This window comes from Sus scrofa, chromosome 1 (assembly GCF_054392235.1).
Source record: "Sus scrofa isolate SSC_HxYL_T2T_F1_AM1 chromosome 1, Sscrofa_HxYL_maternal_Yorkshire_Landrace_v2.0, whole genome shotgun sequence".
In the NCBI taxonomy this organism is placed as follows: Eukaryota; Metazoa; Chordata; class Mammalia; order Artiodactyla; family Suidae; genus Sus; species Sus scrofa.
Window position 1 is genome coordinate 119,688,926 of NC_139383.1, and position 12,463 is coordinate 119,701,388.

The window sequence follows — 12,463 nt, forward strand, 5'->3', positions numbered from 1 at the left end:
GTCCTACATAAGTGCCAACATATCCTGAACCCAATTCAATTCAATAATACTTAATGCCAACTATGTTCAAGGCACTGAAATGGGGCTGCAGCCTTAGTCCCTTGTCATGGGTTTATGTTCTTATGGGAGCGACTACAGAAGCTAGTGCAGAGTGCTGAATATGATTATGTGGCAGGAGAAATACAAACAGTCCTAATTTTTTTTTAATGTGGCATATGGAAGTTTCCAGGCTTTCAGCCTAGGGGTTGAATTGGAGCTACATTTTCTGGTCACAGCCACAGCCATAGCAACACCAGATTCGAGCTGAGTCTGCGACCTACACCACAGCTCGCAGCAACATTGGATCCTTAACTCACTAAGCAGGGTCAGGGACCGAACCCATAGCCTCAAGGATACTAGTCAGGTTCACTTCCACTGAGCCACAGCAGGAACTCTTCTCATGTGTTTTAACAAGAAACTATTTGCTGTGGTCTGGGTTACGGGGGAAAGCATCAGAGAAATCTTCCTGAGGAAGTGGGATTTGGGGATGGACCTTGAAAAATGAGTGGGATGTTTTTAATTAATTTTTTATAACCAATCATTAAAACAACACATGTATACTATTAAAAATACATAAAAACCAAGGAGTAAAAGAAATTCACCATATAGCAGTCAATTAAACACATCATTGTTATATTTCGAGGTATTTTCTTACAGTAGATTTATATGTACTCAAATATATAAGCACATACATACTTAAAAGTGCATATGTATGTACCTACATTTATATATGTACATACCCACATATATATCATTACATAGTTTTAAATCTTGCTTTTTTCACTTGAAATTTTAAGTATTTTCTCAGTTTATAAAGGCTTTTAGTAAACATGATTTTAATTAAAAAAGATTTTTTTTGTCTTTTTAGGGCCTCACCCAGGGCATATGGAGGTTCCCAGGCTAGGGGTCGAAGTGGAGCTGTAGTGATGCCAGATCCAAGCCACATCTGTGACCTACACCATAGCTCACAGCAACGTCAGATCCTTAACCCACTGAGCGAGGCCAGGGATCAAACCCGCAGCCTCATGGTTCCTAGTCAGATTTGTTTCTGCTGCGCCACAACGGGAACTCCCATAAATATGATTTTAATAAGTGAATAATAATATCTCAAAGAACAAATATGCCAAAAATATATCTAATAATCCCCATGTTTTAAGATACTCAGATTTACCATTTTTAGGTGTTGTAAGCAATCCAGTAATCTTTTTAGCAAAAGCAATAAAGCTAAATGCCAATTATCTGTTCTGGGACATTGACAAATAGCTCATAGGTATCAAAAGATTATCTATGACAAGCATTTTCCCCACTTCAATCCTTTCTGCCTACTAAACTTCATAAATCATTTCACTCTCACTTTCAGAATCTTCCAGTGAATTTCACTTCTACACAATATAAAATCCCGACTTTTGATTTCTGCTATTTCGTGTTCTCCAAAGCAGACCCAACTGTAAATAAGTTCTTATTTTCTGCTGTGACCTCCACTCCAAAGCTGTCTTCTATCTTTTCACTAACTGATTCCCTATTTGGAGCTCTTTGACCTTATTAAGACTCTTTGTCCCTTGACCCCTCCCTTTTCTCCAAATCTGTCAGTTCCCTCTTGGCCTCACCTCCTTACCTCTCAGATTTAGGTCTCATCAGAATTGATTTTACTTTATGCTAAAGCTAAAGTGTCAGGGCTTCTCACTTTCACAGACCCTTTCAAATGTGTTGTACTTGGTTTTGCATTTGTAATTTTTTGTTCTTTTTTGCAAAAAGGGGCTTCATATCGTATAAGCTTCTGGTCCCACAAAACCTGGATCTGCTTCTGAACCCCCAAGATGGGCACCTTGTCACTGAAACTTCTCTCATCTCCAAGAACCTTCTTTGCTCCAATGCCTTTTGTCTTCTCAGTTCTAGAATTGAACATACTGAATTATTTAGAATTGTTCATGAGATTGTAATTCCTTGAGGGCAGGGACTGTGTCTTATTTTACAGTTATGTCCATAATAAATGCATGCTTGCTGAATGCCTTGCTAATTCTTGACATCCTGCACCAAACTTCCCCTTGCCCATACTGCTACTGCTGCTACTGCTGATGCCTACAGACACTTTAGAAAGCACACCGGGTGTGGCCATCTATATTGCCCCCAAATAACTTCAGTCATATTTCTAGTGTCATATGTCTTTTGGATCGTTGCCACTCCTCCTTTAGAAGTGATGTCAATTTCCCCTCTTTGTGAAGGGCTCCAAACAGTGAAATATGGGGGAAGTAATGCTATGAGACTTCTGAGGTTAGATCATAAATGGTACATTTTTTCACTCTTTGGATAGTTACCCCTGGAACTTAGCCATCAGCTATGAGGAAGCATGGGCCACATGGAGAGGCAGCATGTAGGTGTTCCCGCCAATAGCTCCAGCTCTGACTCTAGCCAGCATCATCCACCTTCGGATGATTCTAGCCCCAGTCTTCAAGCTGCCACGGTCAATGCCAAGTGGAGCGGAAATGGCTGTCCCCACCAAGTGCTGCCCAAATTACAGCTAGTGAGTGAAAACAGGATTTTAAGCCATCAAGTCCTGGGGTCATTTGTTTCTCAGCACTAGATAATCAGGCAGTATGCTAAAACTGTCATGGGCTGAGAAAACTGAGACCTGGAAGAGGTAAATGACTTGCCCAAGCTCACCTTTTTCTCTGCTTACCAATTCTGCCATCTCCCAAGTCATATGTCCTTGACAAGGTCTTCTGGCTTGTGTAGTTGCATGTGGAGCATCCCTTTGTTTAACTCCACTAGCCAACTGTGTTGTTGACACCTGTACCCTACAGTAGCCCTATGATGTAGATGTTTTAGGGTTGGGGAAACACACAAAAAGGTTGGACATTTGCTTAAGGAAACAGTAAGTAGCAGAGGGCTGTCTTCTCCAAATATCCCTTCTTTAGGTTTAAATTGTTCCTGAATTGCCTTTCTAAGGTCTCTGGATCATTTATTTTGGCTTTTAATGCATCATTGCCTCATTTTAGAGCTTACTCATTTTTGTGTGTGCATTTCTGTTTTCCACCCAGAGTTGTGCACTCCTAGACAGTAGAGCTATATCCCACTTTTCCTCAGCATCCTTCTTAGTTCTCTGCACGATACTAGGCACAAACGAGGCACTCATTGATTGAATACATATAAAACACCACATTCAGCAGCCACAAAAGATATTTTTAGAGTTGCATTTAAAAAAAGTTGTAGAAACACAGGAGTTAAACCTTGCAACTAAATCTGTAAGGGCTTTAGGCAAGTCTTAGTGATTTCCTTCTTTTTTTCCTGCCTAAAAATATCTTTTCTCCTCTTCTTAAAAAAACATTCAAATCTATCATAAGCATAAATACTTGGTTACATCTTTTTAAAGTAGCTTTAAAAAAAAACCTGGCTATCCCATCAACCTAGTGTTTTTGTACAGTGTTAGAATCTTTTTTTGTTTTGTTTTGTTTTGTTTTGCAGATGAGGTATTTGAATGAAGGCCTCATATTGATCTCACTTATTGCTGCAGGCTCCAGCTTAAAATTGAAACTTGATCAATATGGATTTGAGGCAGTCTGGAACATTAAATAAGACCTTGTTAGACTGATATTTTTTCTTTTGTGTTATTTAATTTGGAGGGGTGGGGAACAGGAAGGCGGGGTGAGAGATGGGCACATCCTTCAGTCAGTCACTGGGAGCAAGTGTCTTGATTTTCTTTCCTGTGGCTTCCCCTGTGCAGCCACTCTAGCTGAGTGGTGACAAATTGAATGGCATCGTCATGACTGTTCCATATGTCCTCTTGTCCAAATGTAAGTTCTATTTTTAAAAGGCCCTCCTGAAAGCCTTTGAGACATTTAGAGGAAAAGAATGGCATTTTGAAGGGCTCCATCCGGGAAATAAAAACATGCAGCTTTTATTTAATTCACCATCAACACCCATGTACTGAACACCTACTATGAGCCAGGCATGGGCTGAGCAAAATGGAAAACAGTGTGGCTAATCTCACAGAGCTTGCAGCCTTGCCTACCGTCTCAAGGCAATATTCTCTCTGAATGTTATGGGGCTGGAAAGAGCTGTCAAAATGTAATCCCATCTGACATGACTGTTCTCATAGCAACACTACCTTATAGTTTTGCTGAATATGGGTCTTATAGCATTTCAGACTAATAACTACTTTCTCGATATAAACTGCTTAATATGGGAGATCCTTAATGTCTGCATGTCCCATAAGCTTAACACTAATTTTGAGGCATAATTTAGGCAACTGGCATTAAAAAAAGGGACGAGTGGGGAGAGATAAAAATATCACAGTATAGAGGTGGGAGAGCTGAGACTTCTCATTTTATAGAGAGGAAACGGAGGCCCATGCAATGAATCATTGAACTCCATCAGGGTCCATGGATCATGTAAACACATCCACTTAGCCAACAAACATTTATAAATGAGGGTGATTTCCTTGGCAGACAAAGTGGCACTGTGAATACACAATAAATAAAATACAGCTGCTGCCTTCAAGGAGCTTAAGTTAGAAATCACAGCAACGTAGGAAGAAGAAAATAACAATAGCTTCATTATTCTGTTGTCTTCAACTGTATTTTGAAGCTATTAACTGTGAGTAAACCTTTTGGGTCCATAAAGCTTTAAGCTTTCATTTCAACTTTGACAACACCATCTCTGTTGCTGTTTCTTTTTGGTTTGCTTTGCCAAGTATATTTTGCATAGCCTTTTAATTGTACCTTTTTCTTCTGATCAGTTGAATTTGTGATTTTTGAACCTACTCTGTTCTTCTAATGGAGAAGTTTTTTCCATTCATATTCATTTTCATTAGTTATGTTTGGTCTTCTATCACCCTGCTTTAATTTTCTGTTTTTAATACTTTATGTTACTTGATAAATACACTTTAGGTTTTTTTTTTTCTATTTTGTATTTTAAGTGATTGAGAGGATAGAAAGTATCTTTTCTATTAGTGGTTACCTTTGTATTTTTTCACTATATATGTATAGTGTATATATATATATATATAGTACAGTATATATATATAGTATAGTATATATATATAGTACAGTGTATATATAGTATAGTATATATATAGTACAGTGTATATATAGTATAGTGTACATATAGTATATATATAGTACATATATAGTATAGTATATATATAGTACATATATAGTATAGTATATATATAGTATAGTATATAGTATATATAGTATAGTATATATAGTACAGTGTATATATATAGTATATATATAGTATAGTATGTATATATAGTATAGTATAGTATGTATAGTATATGTAGTATAATATATATAGTATATACAGTATAGTATATATAGTATATATAGTATAGTATATACAGTATAGTATATATGGTATATACATAGTATAGTATATATAGTGTGTATATATATATACTATATATATATATATGACCCAGTTTTTTATGCCTAATTAATAATGTTAGGAATAAAATTTAAAAATACAGGCTCATAGTTAATACAAACTTGAGAGGATGAAAATGAACCTCTAGTTTTTCAAAAAGTTTGTTGAAATTTAGTTTAAACCAGTGGTTTTCATCCCATGGTGAGTTTGCACTCTGGGTATATCTGGCCATATCTGGAGACATTTTTGGTTGCCACAACTGAGGGGAGGGTTGTGCATTAAACATCAAATGCATAGAGGACAGAGATGCTGCTAAACATCCTGCCATGCTCACTATGGTCCCCATAGCAAAGAATTATCTGGGCAAAAAATGTTGATAATACTGCAGCTGAGAAACCCTGGTTTACACTTTGGCTTGGTTGTACTTGCTAAGTAAATTTTATTACCATAAATACTTTTTCCTCGAATTTCAAACTTGAAAACAAAAAGAATTCCATGTATAATGTTCTCTCTCTCCCATTCTTAGTGTATCTTTCTTAATTTGTTCTATCTAAAAATCAGCACAACCCTGTGGCGAAACATCTCTTTTCAATTATGTATTCACTCTTGTTGCCCCCCGCCCCCGCCCCACATGTTCTGTCCAGGAATTCAGGTGTTACTCAGAGTGGCACATATAAGGGACACTATTCCCCTCACAGATCGAGACAAACTCACATATAAGCACAGACGGCATCAGGCATTTTCTGGCCTCTCACCTGAGTCCCAGTACTTCCCTGCTTCCTGCCTCTTCATCCCAGCTGAACTCAGCCTCACCTGGGGGCAGGGGCCAGACACTCCTTAAAACCTGAGGGAGGTGTGTATGCTCACAGCCAGGGCTGATGGTTATGGGGACTGAGAACCTCTCTCAGAGTGTTCAGATGGTATAATAATACACCAACTTAATTGATTTTCCCCAAGGAAGGAGTAAATACAATATGGAAGTTTAGAGCTAGATTGTTATTAAATTATTATTTTCATTATACATCTTCTTTCAATAATTGTTATCAACAATAATTATTTAATTAACTGTTTTAGTATAGTAATTCTCAACCATAGCTACACATTAGAATCACCTGGGGAACCACTTAAAATTACTTTTGGGGGGCCCACTCTAGACCAATTAAATCAGTATATCTGGCTTAGCAACAAAACAGTAGTACTCTTAGAAGTTTACCAGAGATTCCAGTGTGCAGCCAGCTTACGAACCCATTGGTTTAGTAATTGTATCACTTGTCATCCATTCTTTTGAAGCAAAGATCTCTCATTCTTGAGTTCTCAGTTTGATTCTTCTTTTGGTAATTCTCTTCTGCATCTGTACATGGAGGCAATATTGGTTGCCTTTACACATGGATGAGAATGTGGCTGGTTATTGTGTTCAGGTTATTATTTATGTATTAATGTCTATGGTTAGAACTGTGTAGACATTGCTCCTTTTCTTTAAGGGTTTTTATATTAACGTGATTTTTTCCTTTGCCTGGATTCTTCATGGTATTTGTCCTTGAAATTTGACAATTTATGAGGCTAAAGCTGAGTTGCTTTCTTTTAACTTGTTACCTAAGCATCACTGTGGTCCTTTGGTAAAGAGGCACAAGGTTTTCTTCACCTGAGGACATTTTCTCCCACTCTTTCTATTTTTGCTTATCTCCTGTGTGCTTGCCATATTCTCTAGGAAATCTATTTCACGTATTTTGTAGTGATTTCTAAACTTGTTTACATATTCAGTTCACCTGGGGATCTTTTAAATCACCCAATGCCCAGGTCATGCCCAGTCTAATTAAATCGCATTCTCTCGGGGTGGAACATGGGCATCTGGAGTGTTTAAAGCTCCCCAGATGATCCCAGTATGCAGACAACGTTGGGAGCCACAGATGTGTTGAGTTTCCTGGATTTGTTTTCCATGCCTCTGTTTTTTCTTTTTGTTTTCAGGTGTGCCCCCCTCTGCACCCAATATAAGGTTCAGAGATGCTTGAAGATCTGGGTCAGGCTGAATGTCTCTCCATTTGTTCTCCAGATGGGGTAAGTTTACAGCTCTCTCTTTGTATTTCTTTGGCACAGTTCACATCCTAACTTACTGTTTGGGTTTGCTTCTTGGTTTGTTTTTGTTTTGTTTTGTTTTGTTTTTGTCTTCTCTAGGGCCGCACCTGAGGCATATGGAGGTTCCCCGGCTAGGGCTCTAATCAGAGCTATAGCCACTGGCCTACACCACAGCCACAGCAACACAGGATCCAAGCCATGTCTGCGACCTACACCACAGCTCATGGCAATGCTGGATTCTTAACTCACTGAGCGAGGCCAGGGATTGAACCTGTAATCTCATGGTTCCTAGTTGGATTTGTTAACCACCGAGCCACCACAGGAACTCCTGTTTCTTGTCTGTGTTAGTACCTTCTTCAGTGGCATGTCTTTCCAGCTCTTACCAGGGCACCACTACTTATGTTTAGGATTCTCTTTTGTTTAATAAACAGCAATTCTTTAACTTCATCACACATTGGACTCTACTCCCAGAGATTCAGATTTAATTACTCTGGTGAGGGCATCAGTACTCTGGTGTACTGCTCCCCAGGTCATGCTAATGCGCAACCAGTATTGAGAACCACTGCTTTAAGGCCTGTTATTAGCCTATTTGTGTGTGTGGGATTCTGGCAGAAGTTCTCAAGCTTTAGCGTGCATCAGAATCATTTGGAGGGCTTCCTAAAACAAAATCTGTGTCCCTCCTTTCAGAGTATCTGATGTACTGAGTTTGAGGTAAGGCTCAATGATTTGCATTTCTCACAAATTACCAGGTGATACAGATGCTGTCTGTAGATTCTAAGAACCACTGGATTAGGAAAGATTTATTGAGGGCTTTCCTTTCCCCACCGATGATATATTGGATTTATCTAACAGTGGCACTTTTCAAATCTAATGTGTGTATTTTACATGCATGCATATAATTAGAGGTCTTGATTCTAAGACACTATAGTCATTCACATTCGTCCTTTGAAATGCTGTTTGGCAAATGGTATGTATGGCAAGGTGCAAAAAAAGGTAAAAAGCATCAAGTGGAATATGCTTACCCAGATAAACTCCCAGATGCCCTGCCCTACTGCTTTACTTTCTGAGGTTTCCAATTGCTGTGGATGTAGAAGAAGAGATGGAGCTAAAATGGTTGGAAATGGGGAGAGATATTACTCAGAGAGTAAAAGTGTAAACTCTTTGTGTATTTGTGCATATTTAGTCCTTGAAGCTGAAATGCTTTTTCTGCTTCTTTACTACCTCTGTTTATCTTGAGGTTGCCAACTTCCCAAACCCTCTGCAAACCAGAAGGTTCTCTGTCTTTTGGGAGGCCAGGATTCCCTTGGCATGCTAGTAACATGGTTTACCAACTATATGGCACTTTTTAATTAAGCAATGGCATTTTTCACATCAGTGCATTTTTTTCTTCCCTCTTTGTGACTGCCTGTCCTAGCTTTATTTATGCAATAGCCTCTTGGAATATGTTGAGAAGGTAGCATGGTTACAAGTTTCTAAGTTGTTTTTTCTTGCAGTAATTTTCAGAGGAAGACATAAGCTCTGATTTCTTAGTGTGGTTCCTCATTTTGTGAGCAGCTGAAAGTGTTTTTTCTAGTGATTTTTTTTTCTCCTTGTGCTTGTCCTTTCTAAAGGAGTTTTATGCTTTTCTTGTACTGGGGACTGAGGTGGGTCTTGTCAGATGCTGTGTGTGCTCTACTTCAGATCTGCCAACCACAGGGAGAAGTTTATTTTTCCTTTTTTTCCCCTTTACCAGTGTGTACTTGTAGCAGCCTGGGGGTATAGGGCTGATGCCAAATCCAGAGGTAGTGCATTGGGAGGCTATATCTCTCAGCTGAAAAATTAATGATTATTTATGGCAGACAGGAATGATTTGGGTACCACAACATCTCTTTGCCTAATGAGGCACATGGTACTCAGGAGAGGTCAGGGGTCACACCTTCAATGGCCTAACTCCTTGGGATGGCTATTGGTGTTTTTATGCTTGCAGAGGTAATTGTAGGAGTAGCAGGTTGCTGCCTCCCTACATCTGCTCTAATCTCCAGCCCTCATCCCTTCCAGTTAGTGGGTGTCTTTATCTTTTTTTCCAGGTGAGCTGTTCCTTCATAGGTGAGGAAGTGTAGGATTAGGTAAAAAATTCCCAACCCTTTTATGCAAAGGGCCAGAGAGTAAATATTTTAGGCTTTGCAGGAGATAACTATCTCTGACAAAACTACTCTCATCTGCTGTTTTGAGAAAGCAGCCATACACAATATATGAACAAGTGGGTATGGTTATACTCCAGTGAAATTTACTTAGACTGTTCATAGTTTGCTGACCCCTGAGATAATCTGTTTTCCATGCCGTCCACCTAAATTTTGCTAATCAAAAAGTCTTAAGTTTCCAATATACTCTTTTCCCAATTTATAATTTGATACAGAATTTTCTGCATTTTTTTTTTTTTAGTCTGTGTGTTATTTCAAAGTAGATAATGGAGGCGAGTCACACATGTTGTCATTTTGCCATCTTTCCAGGAATCTCTAATGCCTGATTTGTTTTAATGTTTAATATCACATTCCATGACAAAGACCTTTAATGTTCTTTGACTTCACATTGATATTTAGCCTCTGGAAATGAATACTGATATCCGAAGCCTAGTTTTTAAATTTTCTCTAAGAATTCTCTTCTGTGCTTATTTAATAGCAGAAAACCCACTCTCTTCCAGGGACAATAAGGTTTGCATGAAGCCTGAATTTCTTGTCTTGACTCCATGTATTACCGTTGTAGAAAGATTTTTATGGCTTTAGAAAAATGAAGTTTCTTTCCAGATTCTGTAAATACCAAGGAATTCAAGGAGTAGCAAAGACTTAAAAATCCCCTTCTCAAGGTCATATTTTTAATAAAATCTGAACCGATGAAGATATGAGATGCTCCCTGGGTAGAAATTCAGGCAGTAAATATAAAACAGTTTCTTGCTGTAGATACTATGGATGTTTCAGAGGTATAAATCCTCATTCCTAGCTTCTAGGAATGAGTCATGAAATTGATTGGTTCATTCCTTTTTTTCAACACGCAGTGATTGAGTGCTTATTACATGTCAGGTTATGTTCTAGACTCCCCAAATACAAAAATTAAGACATGGTCCCTGTGATGTTTACAGTCTGCAGGGAAGATGGATATGTAACTCAATAACTGGAGCAGAGAGTGATGAGGGCTGTAATGGAGAGGGTCACAAAGTATGATGAGTGAGCTCAACCCTGCTGGGAGCAGGAAGAATTCAGAACAGACTTTCCAAGAGTTGATGAATTTGAGTTGATTGAGTTAAAGGACCAGGATTTGCCCACGCAATGGGGAGGAGTTGGCAGAATGTGCAGAGTCATGGAGCAGTGAAATCACAGGGGGAGCCCAGGGAACTCCATATTGGTGGACCCTCATAGTGTTCACACTTTATGTTTGCATTTTAACTACCCTCAGCCAACACCAAGGGCTATAATATGGAGTAATGGGAAGTTTTGCTAAGATATAATTTTGAATTACCTGTAGAGAGAGGGTCTTAATGAAATCCCTGTCTTCAGCACCTAGGACAGTGCCCAGCACACAGTCCATGGGAAGGTTTAACCAATGGTCCTTCAGCTAGTGCCTAAATACAGCCAAGCTTTCAGGTGGAAGTAATCATTTTTCTATTCTGTACTCAGTCTAGAACCTCTTGGGAAATATTGATTTGAAAGTACTGTTCCTTTGTAGGGGAATTAGATGGTCCTGGAAAGAAAGTATACTGCTGGTTTTGGTGATGGAAATAAAGATAGTAAGATAGACTCCTCATGTAGAGATTGCCATCTCATAAATGTTAACATTTTGAGTAACCCCTGTCTCCTCTGTTTCTCTCATAGCCCCTTTCCATACACATGCATATCCAGTCTATCATCAAATCCTGTGCCTCTCTATTGGAAATCAAAGCAAATCTAGCATCGTTTATTTCCTTCAACACAACCCAAGCCACCACCATCATAGAAGACCACTATTCATTATAGTCCCTTCCTTCCTGGTCCATCTGCTTCTTCCTTTTAAGGAACACTAATGATCTTTTCTCCACCAGCATCCAGAGAAGCTTTCTGAGGCATAAATCAGATCATCATCCCTCTGCTCAGAAGCCTCCAGTGGTTTCCCACAGAAACAGCCAAAGTCTTTCCCAGGCCTACATGCTCCTATATGGCCAGGCCCCACTACCCCTCGCTGATGTCATCTTCCACTGTTCTTCCCCTTGCTCACTGCACTCTAGGTGTTCTAGCCTGCTAGTCTTCTGCCCTTCCTTAAACTTGATACACCCCCTCCTCAGAGCCTTTGGATTTATTTTCCCTCTGTCTGGATTCTTTCCTCCCTTCCATCAGTTCTCAACTCTAGTCCTACCTTGTCCAGGAAGCCATCCCTGATTCCCAGATAAAAGAGTATAAAGTAGCATCCATGTCATTTCCAGACATGGTACATGTTCTTCTGTTTACTCTTTTATGAGCTGTTATTCTTCACCTTAAGTTTCATGGGATCATTGTTGGTTTCACAGTAATATGTCTTAACCAGAAAAGCACAAAATTTGATTTTTTTACAGAGTGTAATTTTGAATTTCGGCATAGCTGGGATCTGCCATGGGACTTACTCACTCATCTGTGCAGAAGCAAGATGGAAGTGATCTGCAAAGCAGTTTCAGGAGGGGGCCGTGCAGTTCTTCCTTGGGCAAAGTAGGCAGGGGTTAGCTGGAACATGATTGAGCCTCAGAGACTGCAGGTTTTAGGGATACAGTTGATGTAATTTTTTCCCACAAGTCTGTGGTAAAAATGATGACCAACATTTGTATATCAGTGGTATAGCCTATGAAGTAAGTATTCCATTGTCTACATCTCATAGATAAGGAAACTGGAGTACATACAGGACAAGCAGCTTGCCTGAAGTCTCACTTTGAGCAGTTAGCAACGCTGTGATTTAACTGAGTCCATCCAGCTGCAAAGTCTTCCTGCTTGACCATCTCACTGCTCTGCCT

General features: G+C 39.2%; 1 long non-coding RNA gene across 7 annotated transcripts in view; it reads left to right on the forward strand.

Annotated features, from left to right (window-relative positions):
• Nucleotides 1–12,463, forward strand: part of LOC110260990 (uncharacterized) — a 523,917-nt gene that overhangs the window by 215,642 nt on the left and 295,812 nt on the right. For all 7 annotated transcript variants that reach the window (XR_014810034.1, XR_014810040.1, XR_014810038.1 and 4 more), the window contains one exon: nucleotides 7,369–7,458. This is a non-coding gene — a long non-coding RNA (uncharacterized LOC110260990). The remainder of the gene's footprint in view (nucleotides 1–7,368; nucleotides 7,459–12,463) is intronic.